Genomic DNA, 18910 nt, shown 5'->3' on the forward strand with positions numbered 1-18910 from the left:
AATTTATCCGGTTTTAATAATTCTAAATAATTTAATAAGATGCGCTGCATGACTTGCCGATGCCACGGTTAACTGTCTTCTCCAAAGACGGTCATATTACGTTACTATTATTACTAAACATGATTACTGCTATGTCTACTACTAAACATGACAACTACTGAATCTTAAGCTACGATTATAGTGAATCCGTGTTCCGAAGAATTGTACGATTTTCCGCAGTACGTACAATGTACTAATCGAATCTTTTCAAAATTCAACAGACTGCTTCTCTTTCAATTCGATTCACATCGATTATATACACCGGGTACCTACCAATATTGTTCATCGGCCCGTGCCAATAATCGGCAACGTCCAATTAATATTAATTATTTGAGAGTTCTTTCACGGAGCGCGAATTTTTCGGATTAAACAGATCGGGAAACAACGAGAGCGCCTGGCAGCGCGAAATAGGGGACAAGGAGAGAGTTCATTCGAAACGGCGACATCATTGATCCCTTGTTCCGCTTTCTGGTTCGATGCTTAGCGGCGTTAATCAATACACAACGGCAGCCAGTCGGTTGCAATTTAGAGTGAGCGCAATTGTCGCTGGTCGCCCATCGCCGTTTCATTCATTCATTAGGCATTTTCTATCGCGTAGACGTTTTTCCGTTGCGTCGATGTTGTTTTCGCCTGCGCTCCAGCACTACCCGCCACGGTGTAGCCACGTTAATTGGCTTGCGGTGTCGGGCAACGCTCTCGTAATTAATTACCCTGGTGTCGGCTATACACCGTGATGACATTATGCGACGACATGTACGCGAAGATGGCAAAAGATTATCGGTAAAACCGGGCGTGTCACGGTTCCCAGGTTACGCGTACGTGGAATCGCCCCGCTATCTAATGTCTCGTAACAAGATCGGCATAGGAACAAGATCCCTGCAACGAGAGGTAGTCGAGCTCTTCGCCCTCGTTTACGCTCTCCGGTGAGTTCTCTCGCTCTAATTGTCGTCGATCAGTGCTCGATGCATGCTAAATTATATGGCTACAAACAGCGAGTGTCTGTTAAATTCATTCGACGGAGCTCCGTTCGAAATTGCTCGTCGAGATCTATTGTTGCTTTAGGACTAATACCGATTGATGCAATTCCCAATTGACTCATCGGGATCTGTAGCTCCGGGTCATATCCGATTCGATGAATTTCTAATTTATTGAAGGAAGGTTCGTGGTTCGTGAAAATATACGAAACATCTTTTAAAGATTACCTTTTCCTGAGCATATAAATAGTTAATTAAGAAAAGGAATTATGTTTTAATATCGATGGCTATGCTTATCCAGAATATCATTTTTGAATGATAATATCGTGCCTGCTCGTGTGCATATCGCCTCAAGATATTCATTTTTAGATAAGAAAATTATTGTACATTCTAGCATTTAAATAAATTAGTCACATCCTTCAAACAAATAAAATATTCTTCGATGCTTAATAAACGAAGATAATTTTCAATTTAAAACCAAAGACCGTCAACAGTGACGGAACAATGTGACGTATCAGCTAATAGTATAATTTTTCTATTTCTCAATTTATCTTGGAAGACTGGTTTATTTCTTTAGAGTCATAAATTTGATATGTCCCTAGAAAAAGGAAAAACATTTTCCAGTCATGCGTATGCACAATTGATGCCCGTAAATATTTCGATGCCTCTTTGTTCCGGACCCCGTTTCGCGTGCAAATATACCGCTCGAAGGCTTGCGCCACTACTATGGAAATTTATGTAAATGCAAAGCGAAATTCAATGAGTAATTTTTCACTTCGAAACGAATTAACGTTCCGAACCGAGAAAACACTCCCCTGCCATGGCGTAAGAGCGCAACAAACACACGTAATCAATTAACGCAGGTAGACCATCGACTAATCGTATCTTAATTGCAAGCACAAATTCAGTTGAAATGCTGTTTTTTCAGTGTTAATTATTTTTATACTAGTTAAATTAAATAATACCTACTATTTGTATCATTACACGCTTTTCACACGCCAGTTCAAGTTTCAAGAACTAGATGCTTCGTAACGCTATGCAGCAAACTTCCGGTATGACGAAAACGTTCATGGTTAGTTTAGGTTCAATGCAGGCAAGCGACGCAACGCTACCGTATGTCATATAGTAACCTGAAACTGTAAAAACTCAGACTAAGTTCGAAATTCAAAAAGTCTTCTGATTTCTAATCCGAGAAAGTATCCTTTCGCTCCAAAGTCTTAGAACGGTTTCTATATTTGCTTTAAAATGAGAAAAATTTAAATAACTATTAAAAGATCATTTGATTTGATACTGTATATGGTAAATAATATACATATAAAATACTGATATATCAATCGTATGATGTTTAGTAAAAAATACATGCGATTTGAAATTTATAATGTGTCAAGCATTGAAAGTTTATTAAAAATGAAAGGTACCGTAAAAGTGTACATACTTCTATACAATTGGTTCATAACTTAGCCATTTAACTTGTAATCTCGCTACATCTGTCTCGCGTTAACGCTTCGTAGTATTATTAGAAACATAAACCTACCAAATTGTACGATGTCATCGCTACGAAATCGCAGCCCAACATCATATCGCTCGTCTGCATCAGACCCGCACGAACATCGTCCTTGACAAACGTTATTTCACGTATGAAATTCTTTTATCGTTCCAAACGCGATGCTTAACCTGCATTAACACACGACGTGTCACAAAAGCAAATGATTTTGATATTTCTGCTAATATCGCGCCGTAATTCACGGTAATTCAATGGGCTCACGCGTTTGCTCGCATTTAATTTCTCATTTGTCGCGACGGCGCGGCGTGTCGTGATGCCAGCCACTAGCTACGAAAATTTTACTGTGAAATATAAATGCGACTGTTAATTCGTCCGCAGGTCCGCGCTTTTTCGGTCTGAATTTATTATTTAAGATCTGTCCCTACGCGTCCATGGCATTGCGGGGGGAAACGATGGCTCGTTGGTTGTCGAGCCTCGCTCGAATGGGCTTGCTGGAAGTAAAATACGAGCTTTGGGTCCTGTGCATTGAATTACAGTAACTACAACAATAATTTCAAACCTGCGGAATTTCTTTATTTTTTATGTTGCAGTAATTTCAATCTGAAGAGGAAACGAAATTTAATTTCATGGCTAATTTTATGGCGAGGTTGTTATATATTTTTAAACTATTCTCGAATTCCTCACCGTTTTTACGAGATTTTTAATTCGATCATTCGGGGAAAATTTTATTATGACTAAACGTATTCTAATATTCTGAAATAATTACTTGTTTGAATTAATTAGCAATGAAGTTAATATATTTATTGCATACCTAATACATATATGTATGTAGTATGAAAATTGTCGCAATAGTTTGAAAGCAACCAAGACCAAGACCAAGTCTGGCGCTTTAAATCGTTGTTAAGGTCTGGAATTGTCGAGTGTAATTATTCTCGCTATTAATATTATATTATCGTAGTTGACACGGCGGCAAAATTAGCTATCATACAATATATTAATACCTTGGCACCCAGTCCCATATTCCATATTAAAAGAAGTGGGACTTTTTATGCTTTCGTAGAATTAAAATGTATTACCTTTCTACTGTTTTTATAACCACACGTACCATTCGTATCGAACTCATATCGCAATTTCGACCTGTATAATCTATTTATATGTACCGTTATAAGAGAAATTGGATTAAATTGTCTAATAATATCAAAACATTTCAAATACATGGTAAAATTATAAAACTTCAACGTTTAAAGTTCCTTTTAACTTGTCAGTGCAACGATATTTTACAACATTATTCTTCGACGTTTTTTAGGTTTCATATTACTATTTTTCGCAAGGACATACAAATTTCTGTATTACACGTTTTCAAAGAAAAGTCACATAAAAGTATAAACAAAAAAATGTAATAAAATGTCATAAACTCGTTACAAGTAGCAAAAATAACTTCGTGATAGAAAATTTTCTAACCAACAGGAGCGAAGAGTCTCGGATTCTCTAGGGAAAACGTAAATGACCACGATCATTACAGAGGTACCTTTCTTGCAACGTCAGAGCTCAATGATTTAGCAATTCACCCCTTGCGAGAGTCGCGATGTAGACAATAACGAGACGAGTACACGTACCGACCATTCTACAAATACTTTGAATGACAGATTACTCGCCGGCTCGCCGCAAATCCCACGAAGATGCGTCGAAACTTTCGAGTCGCGTTGGTAGGTGTAACGTGAGCCGGGAATGGCGTTGGGACGTCAATCATGCGCGTCTCTTCGTGATGGTAACGGCGGGCTACCGCTTCCGTGTCGAGTCAGAAGTCAGGTATTAAACGTAATAATTACAATCGGCGTAGCCGCGTTGCGGTATGTTCACGTGACGACCAACGGGAGAACGATCGTTTCGTGGAAAATTGTGAAGCTGTCAAGCACACGAAAGGAACACGTTCGTCCTATCAAAACAAGAGAACGATCGATCAAGATAGAAATATATGGAAAAAGAAAGCATAAAGAAGAACAAGACGAAGGAGGAAGAGGAAGGGGATGTAGAACGGAAGAAGAAAACAAGGATAAAGAGAGAATCAACCCTATACAAGGTTAGGGAGCTCACGTATACGCGACATGCAAGGACGTATCGATTGAGCTACAGCGTTAGATCCCTGTTGCACGTAGACCAAATGACTACGTATTATTCCCCACTTACTCCTGCCGTTAGCTCGGCAAAGAATACGGGAACACGACGTGAAATCGCTCGCGTGCCGCATGAATCATCATTCATTTCGTGTTACGCGGGCTGACGTACGTGTCAGTGTTGTGCACCTGCAGCTAGGTCTACGTGTGCAGAAGCGTGTCCACGCGGTCTCTGAACGACGCCGGTCTGGTGGACGCCGGACTTTTATCTCTAGAATCGGTTTACATGACCGGCATCTGATAACACCGTCACCGAACACACCGGGATACCCCTTATTTACTTCGTTTTTACGCCGCCTATCCTCTTCCACCTTATACGTTCTCGCTCTTTTCCTCTCCTGGGTTTAGTCTCCATCGTAGTCCTCGTCGAGGGTACTTTCAGGGACAACCATGTAGGAGAAGCTGCGATGCGATCTTTATCGTCGTTGTAGTTGTCTTCGAAATAGTCCATCGGTCGCTGATGGAATTCCGGGGAATCGTTTTCGTTAGTGTTTGGAAATGAGGTTGGAGCGAATAGGTCGATGGAAAGGTAACGAACGAAGCTAGTTTGAGGACTTACGGAACGTATGGTTCATCTTATACCCGGTTCTAGACTGGAATTGCATAGTGTTATTGCCGAGACAGGAAGTTGCGAATAGGATGCTGGTCGATCTTCTTCCTGAAATTAAGGGATGGGATGTTATTTATTGCGTACCAGTAGGGCCATATCGACGTTGCTCGTGAAAATTGGAGAGGAAGATGTTTTAATGAAGCTTAATTTTGATTAGCTTTTTTCTACGTTTTATAATAAAAATAGAAAATAAGATATATAATTTAAATAGATAGTTTGTAATAAGAAAATGTAATAAGAATTGAAAATATGTCTGATTATAATATAATCATACGTACCTATTGTACATCTGGATCTTTAAATCTTTCAATCTTTTGTATCATTAATTCGTTGAATTAATTTATTACATGTTATTCCATCAACTAAATTAATCGACAAACTCTGTCTTTTAAAGTCTAATTTTCAAAATTAACAAGATTAAGTATCAGGAAAGGAATACAAAAACGGGACAGAATACATCCTATCTCTGAAAATCTAAAATATCTATTACATATCAGATTTCTCTTATCAAATACGCAAATACCTTCTTCCCTGACATAACCATCGAAAACACCATCTACGAGATTCGTCTCATACTCTATTCTCCCCAAACGGATTATTCATTACCAGCTTCCGGATAGAACGCGTCCCAGTGAAAGATCCCACGTGCAACAGCTCGACGAAGCGGATGATACGCTTAAATATCCAGTAGACCGGTGACAGTAGGAAGGAAGAGATCGCAGGACCGGCAAGCTGGTATCGAGGGTTGAACGTGCAAATCACGATTTTTAAGTGATCGTTACTCTCGTCAGCACTTAAGCTTTATTCACCGACAGACCATCCTAGCTATGTAGAGTAAGAAGATCGTAGCTCAGAAAATCTTTCTACTAGTACAGGCGCACGAGCTTTTCTCATTGGGCTCCTCGTCTTACGAATAATCGGGAAGATTCCAGAGGACGTGTTACGATGACAAAATGGTAGGACGGAAGACCAGACAGCGCACTTGGTTTTCAGGGGTTCACCACTGTTACGTGGTAGGGATATCAAACAAATTGAGTGGAGATCCGGTCGTCTGCTCGTTTATAATGATATCAACGCGTCTGTCAACCCTCTCTTCCCTCTTCTTCTCTCTTCGTTCCTGCATTTCTCTATTCTTTATTCCCTCTCACTCAATGGCCCTTTGTTTGCCTCTCCCTTGTTCCGTCTCGTTCTCTGTTTCGCTTTGATTTCGCGCCTCGCCGTTACCCTTTTTTCCCTGATTTTCCCACTACGTACCTCTTTTTCATCCCCTCCCTCTCAATCCTAACAACATCGTCCCTCTTGTGTATACAAACGATCGACAACACAGGCGCGTAGCTTGCACACGCATTTTGACGCGTAGTCGCGCGTGAACACGCACCGTATCGACGCGTTGCACAAAACTGGTATCATTACCGAGACCGAGCGTACAATGGAATCGCAGAACGTCATCGCGTTTCTCTTCTCACGGCTGTTGTCCGCTCGTTGTTCTCCACGAGACATCATTGCGCGGTGATTCTTTCATCCAGAGCAATACGCGAACGCAGAAGGTCGCGACGTCGACGATTCCACATCATCGCATGATTCTTGCCACTGTGTTTCTGTTTTCGCATTTGATCGCCAGAAAACCGTGTGTAATTCGCCGCGTCCCGTGTCGGAGGGAATTTTAACGAGCAGACAAATTGTCTCGTCGAATTGATCGTCAGTCGGATTCACGGCGCACGCGCGGTCAATAGCAGCGCGACGGTTTATCGACAGAGAAGATTGTTTCGCGTAATTTGTATTAATACTCGAAAGCAGTCTCGTTAATAGTTAAGCGTTCCGCATTAATTGCGATGCACTGCGGTTAATGAAATGTACCAGCCTGACAGCGTTGCCGTTTGACAATTCTGTGTGACGCGTTCCGTGTCATCCGCCGCGCCGGCGAGATCCAGTTTCCCGGAAACGTCGACGGCGTTTAACAAAAGTTCGTAACGAGATTTCGACGAACGCTACCATCTGTATATTTAATGCTTGCAAGCATCATAAACGTTTCGCGTAATTGTTTATTATTAGCACGTGCTTGGCTCGAACGAATGGTATAAATATTTATCCTTTTAACGGGATAGGATGCCGCGTTGGATGTCATTATTTATTCATTAAATCGATTTGTATTTACGCCTTTTATACATCGAAAAATATAGTAGTGCTCACTTGACTGTCACGCTGTGCTCGTTGCAGTAACGTATAATCAATGATAATGTAGGTACTAATGAGTCGCTGGAATGATAAAATATTTATATTTTTTACTTCACAGTTAGGAAATTATTGTAATTAAGTTAATGAAGTTCTGCCGGAAACAATTATAGCAAATATGTTGGTATTTAAATCACTTTTATACGATGATAATATATAGTTAAGGAAAAATATCAGACGAACGTTGTTATGTTAACAGTAAATATCTATCTACCACTCTCAGTAATTGTGACAACTCAGAGTATACTAAGTAATGGGTATGTGAGTATCGCTATAGCTATTTATAAATTGCGTCGGGCTGAACATATTTTTATAACAAGCGGGAAACATCACACGGTATTCCAAATGGAATTCAAATTGGAAACGAAATTGTTTCAGCCGACGTAGAAAAATTAATAAAATCGTTTTCCATTTTCCTGCCTGGCTGATCTCCCGACCCCTTGAAAACCATTGGACGCTCGGAAACATTAATAAAAAGAGATAATCTACCGAAATTGATTTCGTGTGTTGGTACACGAATAAAACTGTCCATAAAATAACAGGGAAATGCATGCGTACGTAGCTTACAACAGATCCTTTAAATTGTCAAAAATTTCTGCAAACACAACCAGAATTTCGTAACTTGTAAAACTTCTTGTATTAAGAAGACTTCTTAATAACTTCTATTTTACTAGCATACGTCATCTTTACAACACCGCAAAAGTGATACAGAATCGCTCATTACACTACACGAACGATTTCAAAAATCGACGAACATTGTTCGAGGAATCTCAATTTAAGACACGTTCAATTTCTAACCAATAATACAATCAAAACAGTATTCCAATCTATTGTTTTAACAACTCCATTTAACAACATTGTTCAAAAAGGATTTAAACTTCCAAATCTCAAAATCTATCATCTGCTTATAAAAACACTCCCCCAGTTTCCAAAGTCTGTGTCTTCCCTAAAGTCTCATTGATCTTCGCAACCATCTGTACTTCGCTTTCGCCCCTCAAACTTATCGCGAAAAACTTCTCGTCCCTTATTCGGAATGTGATTATCCACGGCGCGTTTTCGTCAATCGGGAAAAAAAATCTCGTGGAGGAATCGTAATCTCGTTTGAGCATCTGTTTAGAGTTTAGGTCCATACGATTACGTGGATCCGAAAGGGTGGTTTTTCGGGAGGATTAAGCCGATGATGATTTTTCCCAGGCGAGCATCGCCGATTTTGCTCGAAGGATTTCGCGACACGACACTGCTCACGGGCTCGAACGATGATTAATGACGTCGGCCTGATATATCACCATCATTTTTCACGCATAGATGGGAGTCGTTGATGTTCCCTTTGGCTCGAGTCCGCTAACGCACATTCACACTTCATAAATGGTGCGTGTTACATATATATATAGATACGTGTGATACGCATTCGTTGGAAGTATCTACTGCGACAATTAACGACTTGATTAGTGTAAAGAATGAAACAGGTTATTATGTATGAAAGAAGAAACGATGACTAGCGATGAATGAACGTATTAAAACTGAAAGGTTTTGATGTGAGATTTTGTTTCAAGCGAAAATCATTTAGAATGCCCATAGAGAAATCCGTTTTGGCAAATATTAGCAAAGTACACGTATACTGGATTAATTTTCAAAGCCGTTTGACGTTCATGCACTGTTCAGGTTGATATAGCCTGGAACGTTAATTGGGAATTTAATAACTTTTCAGTAAAATATTTAACACATGTGTAATTTATTTTTGTTTATATGATGTAACGAACATGTTTCGCGTGGGAATGAAATTGTTTCAACGTAAATCTTATTTGTAGAAATATTTAACATACATTATATGATATGAAAGTATTTAACAATTATAATAATATAAAATTACATAATGCAAAGTGAGAAAAATATATTTACTAAGAGAAAATTATACGGTAGACATTTGTTTTTTATAAAATGTCGCTAAAATTCAGTGAAAGAACAAATACGAATAGGTGGACACAGGATAAAATAAACTTAATGCTGGTACTGCAAACAAATCGGGTAAAATTTCGAACGAACCAATCGCCCGTGTGCCAATATTATCGGCGTGACTTTTCATCAATTTCTTGCACAATACTCGTGATTTATACCGAGTGGCGGGAGCGGGTAAATATCGAAAGCGACGAGCACGCGAGAGAAGCACTTATCGCGCTAGTCATCGTGAAATATGTTATTGAAGCATCTTTCTCGCGGCGGACAAGAGTAGTCCCACGTAGAGTCTGTCGTTCTGTAATTTACACACCAGAACGTATATTCTTGTGACGCGTCTGCACGCGAGAATCGATAGAGTCGTATCTCTCGTCTGCATTTCACCCGTTCGCTCGCTTTTTATGACTTTTCTACGAACGTTCTTCATTTTTTACGAATTGAGAAAAATCGTTATTTCAATCGTTATTTTTTGCAATTTTGAAATATCGTTTTGATAAATGTCATGTTTATTGTTTGATCGATATGCTTGTGGTATGAGTCAGTGAAAAATACTTCATTAAGTTAATTAGGAATGATGATGATAGTTTACAACAACGGAACGATATCTTGTACAGCACAGTCCACAAAAATTGCTAGCAGATCTTGTTTAATGAAGAAAGTTTATATCACGCAATAAGGTAGATCGATTAGAATTTTATAAAACATAAGATCCTAACCAATCTTATCTTTCTACCAAATAAAACTCTTGTTCAACTTGAAATCATCTATCCCTTCAACAAAGTCGAAAGATATTTAACCATCATGAAAATTATACGAGTAAATCGTTGCGTTTTCGTCGCGTTAAAAATTCGTTAATAAAAATTCGTGAAAAGAATGCGAATGAAGAAAGCCTGAGGTGTGTTTAATATTTAAACAGAGCGAGGGTCGGACTAATCCGCAAATCCCAAGAGATTCTTGTCGCTTAAACTATAACTTACGTTGCGTCGAGGAACTTGTCGAGGAACAGCCGAGTTTCTCGACCGTGTTTTTCTTACGACAAGTGGTTAACATACCAGGAAGCTAAAAATTCGTTCCCAGCGTGCAAAAATACGACGTCTTCGTTTTCTACAATGCGAATGACGCGCTCGTAAACGAGATGCCTTTAATTTGGCCAGCGAGAGACAAGCTTCATCTAGATACGGAACGTGACTAGGCTAGCGAGGAATTATTAAACTGGCTCGTAATTGAATCTGACTGGCTTTTGACCAGGTAGATACACATTCCAGGCTGCAGTCAATGCAGTGTCTTTGCTCTTGCGCTAAAAGCACGCATACACGACCGATCCCCCGTCAAACCACACGAGAGTCGACACCGTAGTCAACGATTTTTATTTTCCTCTTCTTTTTTCAAAAACTCGTTCATAGATATTCTGTTCTGAAATTTCTCTGGCAACGGTTTTCGTGACGTTAAATATTAACGCTCTAAAAAATCTAGATATTTGAGGGCGACCAGGGTTTTCATGTCATCGATGTTTTACGTTCTTGTTAGAGCAAATGGCCACAGGGTTAGTGATGCTTCATAGTAGGCCGAGTGAACAAATGTTAAAGTTCGAGTAGAACGAATATTGGAATTTCTGACTAGAAAAGTTATTTTCGTAAAGAAAGAGGTTTAAATTTAAGATAGGAAGAAGAGGATTTAGATCGCGAAAGATCTGGATAAAAACGGCTCTGACGCTGAAACTATTAAGTCAAAAAGATATGACCGAAAAAACTCTGCCTTGGAATCCCGACGATCAAGAAATCTTTAATCTTGAAAGTTTGCATTCAAGGATAACCTTGGAAAGTTTTGATAAAAGTTTTAAGAAAGCTAAGGAGCTTTAGAAATGTTAAGTTGACGTTTAATACTTGCTTGATATTTCCATTATTGATTTTATACGGATTGATCTACTGAAACAATATTTATTAGAGCATTTAATAGAACAACTTTGGAAAAACTCAATGACCCTGTTACAAATTCTTATTTATTTTAAGTAGGACAATTCGTGCACGTTTTACTTTAACGAGCAAACATTAGTATGAATATCGTGTTCGCCAGACCGCAGCAATACTTGTTCCACTACAGGAGATGCGAATGTTTCATGAATATACCAAGGCCGTTTAGTATCTCGCGGTACGTGTGCACATGAATGCTCAGAAAATTATGAATTTAAAAACTTTGCTTAATACGACTACGTACGCGATTCGGACTTGGAATCTTCTTCCGCTAAATATAAAGCAAAACAAACGTTGATCGTTCCCGCAATCCTAAATCTTCTCAGAATGCCTTCAACGTTAGCGTATATTCAAATATATAAATGCAAAATGTAAGGGCATGATCCCATGAAAATTCTATGAAAACATGGAATATAATTTTGTAATATTAAAAACTAAGACATATACTTTTGAAAAAGACAAGAAGGATTCGTCCCAAGTTAACATCCGAGTTAACGTCTTATCCCTCAAAATTGTTTCTCACTACACATTTCGGCACTCGAAACGCGTAAATTTCATCTCTTCGTTGATTTTACTATGCTATATCGTCTTCACCTACAGTACCCCTGCACAAAGAGGGCAGTTGGCGAATATTAGGTTCATCGTTTCCGCGAGGCGAGCAACCGAGTGCGGAAACACGGAGTGAAAGAAGGGGGTTGGCTGAGAAAGCGGGCAGACAAGGGTAGGGAAGGAAAAGAAGGAAGAGAACCGGAGTAGAAGGCGACGCTTTTCCATCGATGGAAGATTGAATAATTCAAAAGCGTCTTGCCCAGCGATTTTCAAACGGCGAGCGCCCACTTGTGCTTGCGGCCGCAATCCCTGGTCTAATTCCGCGTCTCCGAATAAATGCATACTATTAATGGAGAGGGGAGACGCTTTTACGTCTCGAATCGTATATCCAGCTCTCGCCTTAGCCGAGGCACACCGGGAATAGGGAATTCCTCGGTCCGATCTCGATATTCACGACGATCGTCTACGGCCTCTTTCGTCTACGGATAGGAAAATCGAAGGTAAGAGGTCTTAACTTTTTTCCTACAAGCTATGCGTGCACGGTCTGATATTCCACGTTTTCACGCTTCGATATTCCGCTGAAACTTTCCGTGGCCAGCCCATTAAATCGCATCTAAGAATGAAACGGCCCACTCTTCCTCTGGGAGAAACTAACTTACTTAACGTTTTGCGAATCATTGGAGTTAATGTTTCTAGAGAATTAATCGTGGTGTTGTTGAAAGAGGGATGAAGATAGAAGTTGACATTTTTTACCGTTTATGAGAGAGATTATCGAGGTGGGAATGACTAAGAATTAATTAGAAAAGTATATCTGGAGTTTATCTATACGTAGTAGTACGTAGTAGTACTGAAGTTTATTTATTTGTTAATCCTACTGTTCTCTTCACTTCTCTTCACATTTGCATCTCTTCAAATAAGAAAATACGAAAACTAAATGTCTAAAAATTATTTGAATTTTATCGATACCTACTGAGATATAACACCCGTCATATCCGAGAAGAACAGAGCTAAATATGATACCTACATATGCTGTTTTTGTAAAGTTGGTAAATTAAAGAATCATTTTGTTAACAACAGTACGCTAATCCATCTCCGAGTCTAATTAGTCTATTCGAACTTTACTGAACTTCAAACTTCCTATATCTTTTAGAATATTACATGCTCCATACCCACTTTACACAAAATTTCGATTTTCCCAATTAACATCCCTTTAACTATTACCGTATTCGTAAAATAGTTAACAAGGTTATAATTGCATATTGCTTTTATAAGTTTCACAAATTTAATAAAAAATTCGTTCACACGTTACAGCGATATTGTAACGCGAATTGAAAATAAAAATATTCGATAAATCAACCAGATGATACGATGATTGGATCGTACGGATCCAAATACGTATAAACCTAACGAGTTAAAAGAAGATAACAGAAGTACTAACTTTACCCTAATCGCACGCCTTCATTCACAATCTCTCCCACCACAATCGTGTCGAACTTACATGCAGCGATGAGCGATCAAAGCGTTCGACAACCGAAGAACCAGGGTCAAAGGTGTCTGAATCGTCGCGTCTGGTGCCCCGAGTGTCTCGTGTATCCGACTGAACGCACACAGTTACGCGCTGGCGCACGACACATGCAGCCTGTCCGTGTTCATCGCGTTGCAGCCAGTGCAGCACCGGAGGTTTTCGAACGTTGCGGATACAGCCACCCCACTAGACAGAAGAGCGTCTAGTGTCAAGTGGCAGCGCGGAGCCGAGGGATATCCTCGATGCCGCGGAAGAAGGGGAGGCGATGATTGTCGGCGAGAGGGATGGGCGAGCCCTGCGGTGGGGTGGCTTAGTGGTGAAAGGGAGCACGAGGATGGGCAGTAACGACGGCTTGTCGCATGCAGAATCGCGACTCGATGATTGTGATAAAACGCCGCCATTATTGTCGCTGTATAAAACTTCGTCGCACGCCTCTGACTTCTTCTAGTTCAGATTTTAAGGCTCGTACGGACACGTCCAGTAATTTAAACAATTTGCGAATAATTTAGTAACTTACCATGTGTGGACACTAAAATTTAGTTGAGCAGTTTGGTAAAAGGTCCAATAATTTAGTCGAATCGTAAGTAATTTAGTAATTTATCGTGTGTGAACACTAAGATTTAGTCGAGAAGATTGTTACACTCTACTATTCACTTCACCAGTTAAACCTGTAACTCAACTGTAGTAATCCCGAATTAATTACATGCGCTAAATCATCGACGAGCCTTTAAGCTCAGTCTAATTAAGATATTGGAAGATTTTAGGACATTTGAATGTAAAATGCGTATTGAAGGATTGATACAAGCGACTTTTTATTTTGAAGATTTGTTTCGTTGAAAGCAGTTATGGTGTTAGTAATGTTAGGAGTGATGTTTGAGATTTTAAAGGTTTGGTTTTAGAGGTTCGTAGAGGGATGATACGATATGATGTCGGTTTGAGAAGTTTAATGCCACGGTTAGGTTGGATGCTGGAGGATAAGTGGATTATGCCGCACAGTGTACAGACCATGTATATGAAATGTGTGTATGTACATAATGTCTGTATGCACATCATACATCGTGACGTTGAAGAATTTATGAGGGGTCTGAAGGTATTGTTATATTATGCTTTTTGTATTATATCATATAACATTCGTACATAACAGTTCAAAAATTAAATTCGCCAGAACTAGAATTGATCAATATATTTCGAAGTAATACATAGAATTTGGATAGAAGAAAAATGGAACTAATAAATATCTTTAACTTCGTACAAATTTAGAGACTACACTTTCCTTTTGTAAAAAAGAACCCATTCTTAAGTTAAAAATAACGTAAAATATCGACTGCCTGTTGAAGTTATCACGATACTATAAAATTCTCAAAAAACGCTTTCTTTTTCTACTGAGAATAAAATCTCGTAGCTTAAATAGCTCATCCATAAATCGTTTTACTTGAAAACCCTTTATTCAAAATTTATTAGAAGTCTTGTAAGAAAAATTCCATTTAAAATGGCCACGACATTTTACCAAAAGGGAAATGTCAAAGTCGCGGGTATTACCGTGCCTCTCAAACCCTCGAATCGAATCGGGCGCGGAATTCGACCATATTCTTCGAGGATTTGCCAAGATTTACAGCAGCGAATAAACTCGCGTTCACGCAGTGTTCCGGATTCTGTAACTGCATTCAATGCGCTCGAGCCTGAAATATGGGTAAACGTTACACTGCAAGTATTACCGCGTCACCGACGATGAAGGTGTTATATTTCCGCGCTGTTACGCGGAATCTCGCCCCGACACGCGGCTTACGCCAGATCCCCTGCAGTCGAATAGGTTCACGCTGAAACTACCTGAATATCGTATTTCATGTGTGTATATCACGCACCGCAGTTCCTGTTTCATTCGTGGCGGAACGTTGATTGGAACGCGATCTAGCCGATGCGACGTTCTTCTCTCGGCTGCGTGAAATTTTATTTGTCCCGTGAGTAGGTGCGAACGTCCACGATTCAACGAGAAAGAGCAAGAACCCTAGAAACGAGCATTTAGTTGATTCCCTTTCAGCATTAATTGAAATAATGTTGGTAATATTATTTTTATTTTCTAGATATTTTATTGTTGTGTAGTTTCAAATGAAGAGATGCTATGTTTTTACTTTCATACTTTACTATTGAATGTACTAGTGAACAATAGTTAAATATTAAATGAAGCATTTAAGTCATTGATAACTGATTGGTGAAATTGTTAAAAAAATAGAGAATGATTTATAAGTGTGCATTGTACAAGCAGGTTGTTACGAAAAGTTGAATACCTCGACTGTACAAAATAAGAAAATATCGTCAACTAACTTCTTCGAATAATTGAGATTAACGAAAGAAATTTGAGTTATGCAACAAAGAAGCTTAAGATTACAATAAGACTTATGAAAATATAGTGGCATCGCCATGAAGGAAATAATTGTGGAAAGGAAAGATTATGGTATTGTGACAAAAGTTCGTGAAACATCGTCTCGCAGTTGGCAAATGGTTGACCGAGACATTTCTTTATATTAGGCTCATAAAGGCTTCAGCCAGAGATTGCTACGTTTCTCATTCTCCCCAAACTCGTTCTCCGGTAGTCGCATGCCGAGTTCAAGCTAATTTTGCAGTACAATCCTGTGACGGTCTGTTCCTATTTTCGCATTTTATGAATTATTTGATATTTTCCTTTGTCAATGCCTATGACACTTGAAACGCCGAAGTCTGTGCGACTACTTCAATATCTTAATAACTTTAACATCGTCCTTGTCGCACTTTGTACATTTTAGAATGAATTTTTTAATGTATCGATCTATTCACCATATGACCACCTTTCAATTTTCCTCTCACCATCTAATAGTGAAATTAATAAAACTAGATAAAACATGCTAATAGAAATAAAGAAGAAAAGACCAGTCTGCGAATTTTTATATATTTTTATGGACACGATTAACGAAATAAAACTCAAATATTAAATATTATGTATTAAATATTAATAATTATAATAAGTACTCTATTTTGGATATTTTGTATATTTTTATACATTATATGTACATTATACTATATGATAAACGTAGTATAAAAAAGATGTACCACAGTAAAGAAAACACGCGGATAAATCGAAGATGAGGAAAAACGAGTAACAAGTAGAACGAGGAACTCTGGGCGACTTTCGTCGAAGAGGGCTAGAGATAGAGAGACGGTAAGTAAGCGAGAGAGACCGTTACTGTCGTATAGAGGAGTGCGCATGAGTGTACAGTGTAGAGAAAAGTAAGCAACAGGGGGTTAAGGGTGGCGAAATAGCGTTCTTTGTGCCCGCTAGTCTTACTAGCGTCTCACTCGTTTTATGGCGCTGCTCGGCCATAACGACACCCATTGCATTGTGCTCCGTATAAAGCGGTTGACTAAATCTGGGCCCTGGCATCGAGACCAGAATCTTCGTGAGCCTTTCCTCCTTTCTCCTGCGCCATTCGACCAGCCTGTTTCCCTTCTAATGTGCCAGATGACAAAAGAAACGAATCGGCCGTTCGCTGCCAACCTCCACTTCACCTCTACGCAAATGATCTTCCATCGTAGACCAAGTGGAAAGAAGTTTGTGACGTTCCTCCGCAGTGAAATTTACCGACGATCGTACGATATGGCCTTTCAGCCGAAAATTTGCCGCTCAGAGAAAATAGCGGAATGGGAATTGCGATATTGAATTGCTTCTATTAAAATTTAAGCCGTCTCGCGTTTTTACGAAGGTTATTTTTGTCGCTTTCACGTGGTCGTTTGAAGGGAGGGCTTTCTTTTACGGGAAAAGGTGTCAAGAGTTTTTAGGACACAAGGTGAGTAAGGTTGAAAAGGAAAGCGTTTTGGAATATTTTAAATTACTTTCGTTCACAGCGTTTTAAACTTAATTTGCTTAGTATTGTAGGAATGTTTGAGTAAAGCTTTCTCACTCTGCAATGGGAATATGTGAGTCATTTGATTTCATACTCGAAAAAGTCGATATATTTCAATATAAAAAAATATGCATAATTAATTTTTAATACTGGAGAAATCTAACGATTAAATTAGATGAAATTGAGTTTAGCTTTTGTGTGTATCACATAATCAATATAACGTTCGTCGTATTATAGTTATACCTAAGCTCGTATGTATCACTATTCGTAAGATTATTTAACAAAACTTACAATTATTTAAGCTCTGTAATGCACAACCTAAAGTTTTCTCCCTTTAAAAATTTCCATTTATATCATACATAAACCCTTAGTCGAAAGACGAATCTTTGAATACTTCTCTCTTTTATATGTATAATAATGAATATCATGCTTAACAAACTCGCAGAATATCAGACAACGGATTAAGTAGTATTAAACGCACTACTTTTTAATGGTTGGTCCATTAAAGTTTCACATTAACGCGTAAAAATATCGTAACGAGTCGGTAGTTCATTTTTTCAAGTATCAGATCTCTGGGGTGTTGCGTTTAACCACGGACGCGTCTAGCGATTATTTCCGGGCCCTTGGAGGTTTATATCCTTTCCCCAAGCTAGAGGCATGATAATAGAGAGCCGGTTGACGCGCCACTGTTTTTGGAACTGGAATTATTGCCGGTTCCACGAACGCCTGATTTACATTTATTGCGCTGCTTGCGTAATGGTGTCGCTATATCTTCGGTTATTCCAACTAATTATACTCCCATTCCGATAAAATATGACCTACGCGCGTCGGCCGCTCGTTTTGCGTTGGCTCGTCCCACGATTCATAAGAATTATCCATTGTTTTTTCCTGCAATCGATTAATCGGCGTCATTGTCATGTCGTGTTATTTCATTAAAATTTTGAATTCCGAAATGAGTTATCGGGTAAACTATCGTTCTCCGAATGCATCGATGCGAATGTGTCCACAGTTCGATAATTCACGTGATAACATTCTTTATGTTATAAACGAAACTTTGTTTCCGTTTGAAAGGAATTTTACGAGTTTTTTTTCTCTTAAAGAGTAAAAACACGCATTAGAATTTTGCTTGGTGACGTAACATCGTTCTTTCATCCTTTAGCAACTTCATGCTCGTAAAGTTTTTAAACTCCTCCGTGTTGTTAAACATGTTGGAAAATAAAAAACATTTCTATTATATCCTGCACATATGGTTTGCGCAATAAAATGAAAAAGAAGTCGAATCCAACTACAAGCGAATAACATTACGGAATAAAGAAAATAATTTATCTGAAATATCTCAGTTACTCCTGCAAGTCCAAAAACTAATTGCACGCGTGACAAGGAAGCAGAAGTCAAAAGAGACGTTACTCTCAGAAACTAATCAATCAATCTATTTCTGACATCACAAGCTGAAACCTTTCACGCGTTTGATCTATATCGTGCGCTGATCCACGAGCGAGAGGAAA

At 38.9% G+C, this 18910-nt stretch overlaps 1 protein-coding gene and 1 long non-coding RNA gene across 4 annotated transcripts in view; one reads left to right on the top strand and one right to left on the bottom strand.

The window, feature by feature from the left end:
* Positions 1-18910, top strand: part of LOC122568153 (semaphorin-2A) — a 558514-nt gene that overhangs the window by 187820 nt on the left and 351784 nt on the right. The gene's annotated exons all lie outside the window — the stretch shown is intronic.
* LOC122568154 lies at positions 1769-7177 on the bottom strand. The gene is made up of 3 exons (XR_006316997.1): positions 5580-7177; positions 5251-5349; positions 1769-5148 (listed from the first exon to the last, which is right to left on the bottom strand). It is a non-coding gene; the product is annotated as an uncharacterized LOC122568154 (long non-coding RNA).

Source organism: Bombus pyrosoma, linkage group LG6 (assembly GCF_014825855.1).
Source record: "Bombus pyrosoma isolate SC7728 linkage group LG6, ASM1482585v1, whole genome shotgun sequence".
Classification (NCBI taxonomy): Eukaryota; Metazoa; Arthropoda; class Insecta; order Hymenoptera; family Apidae; genus Bombus; species Bombus pyrosoma.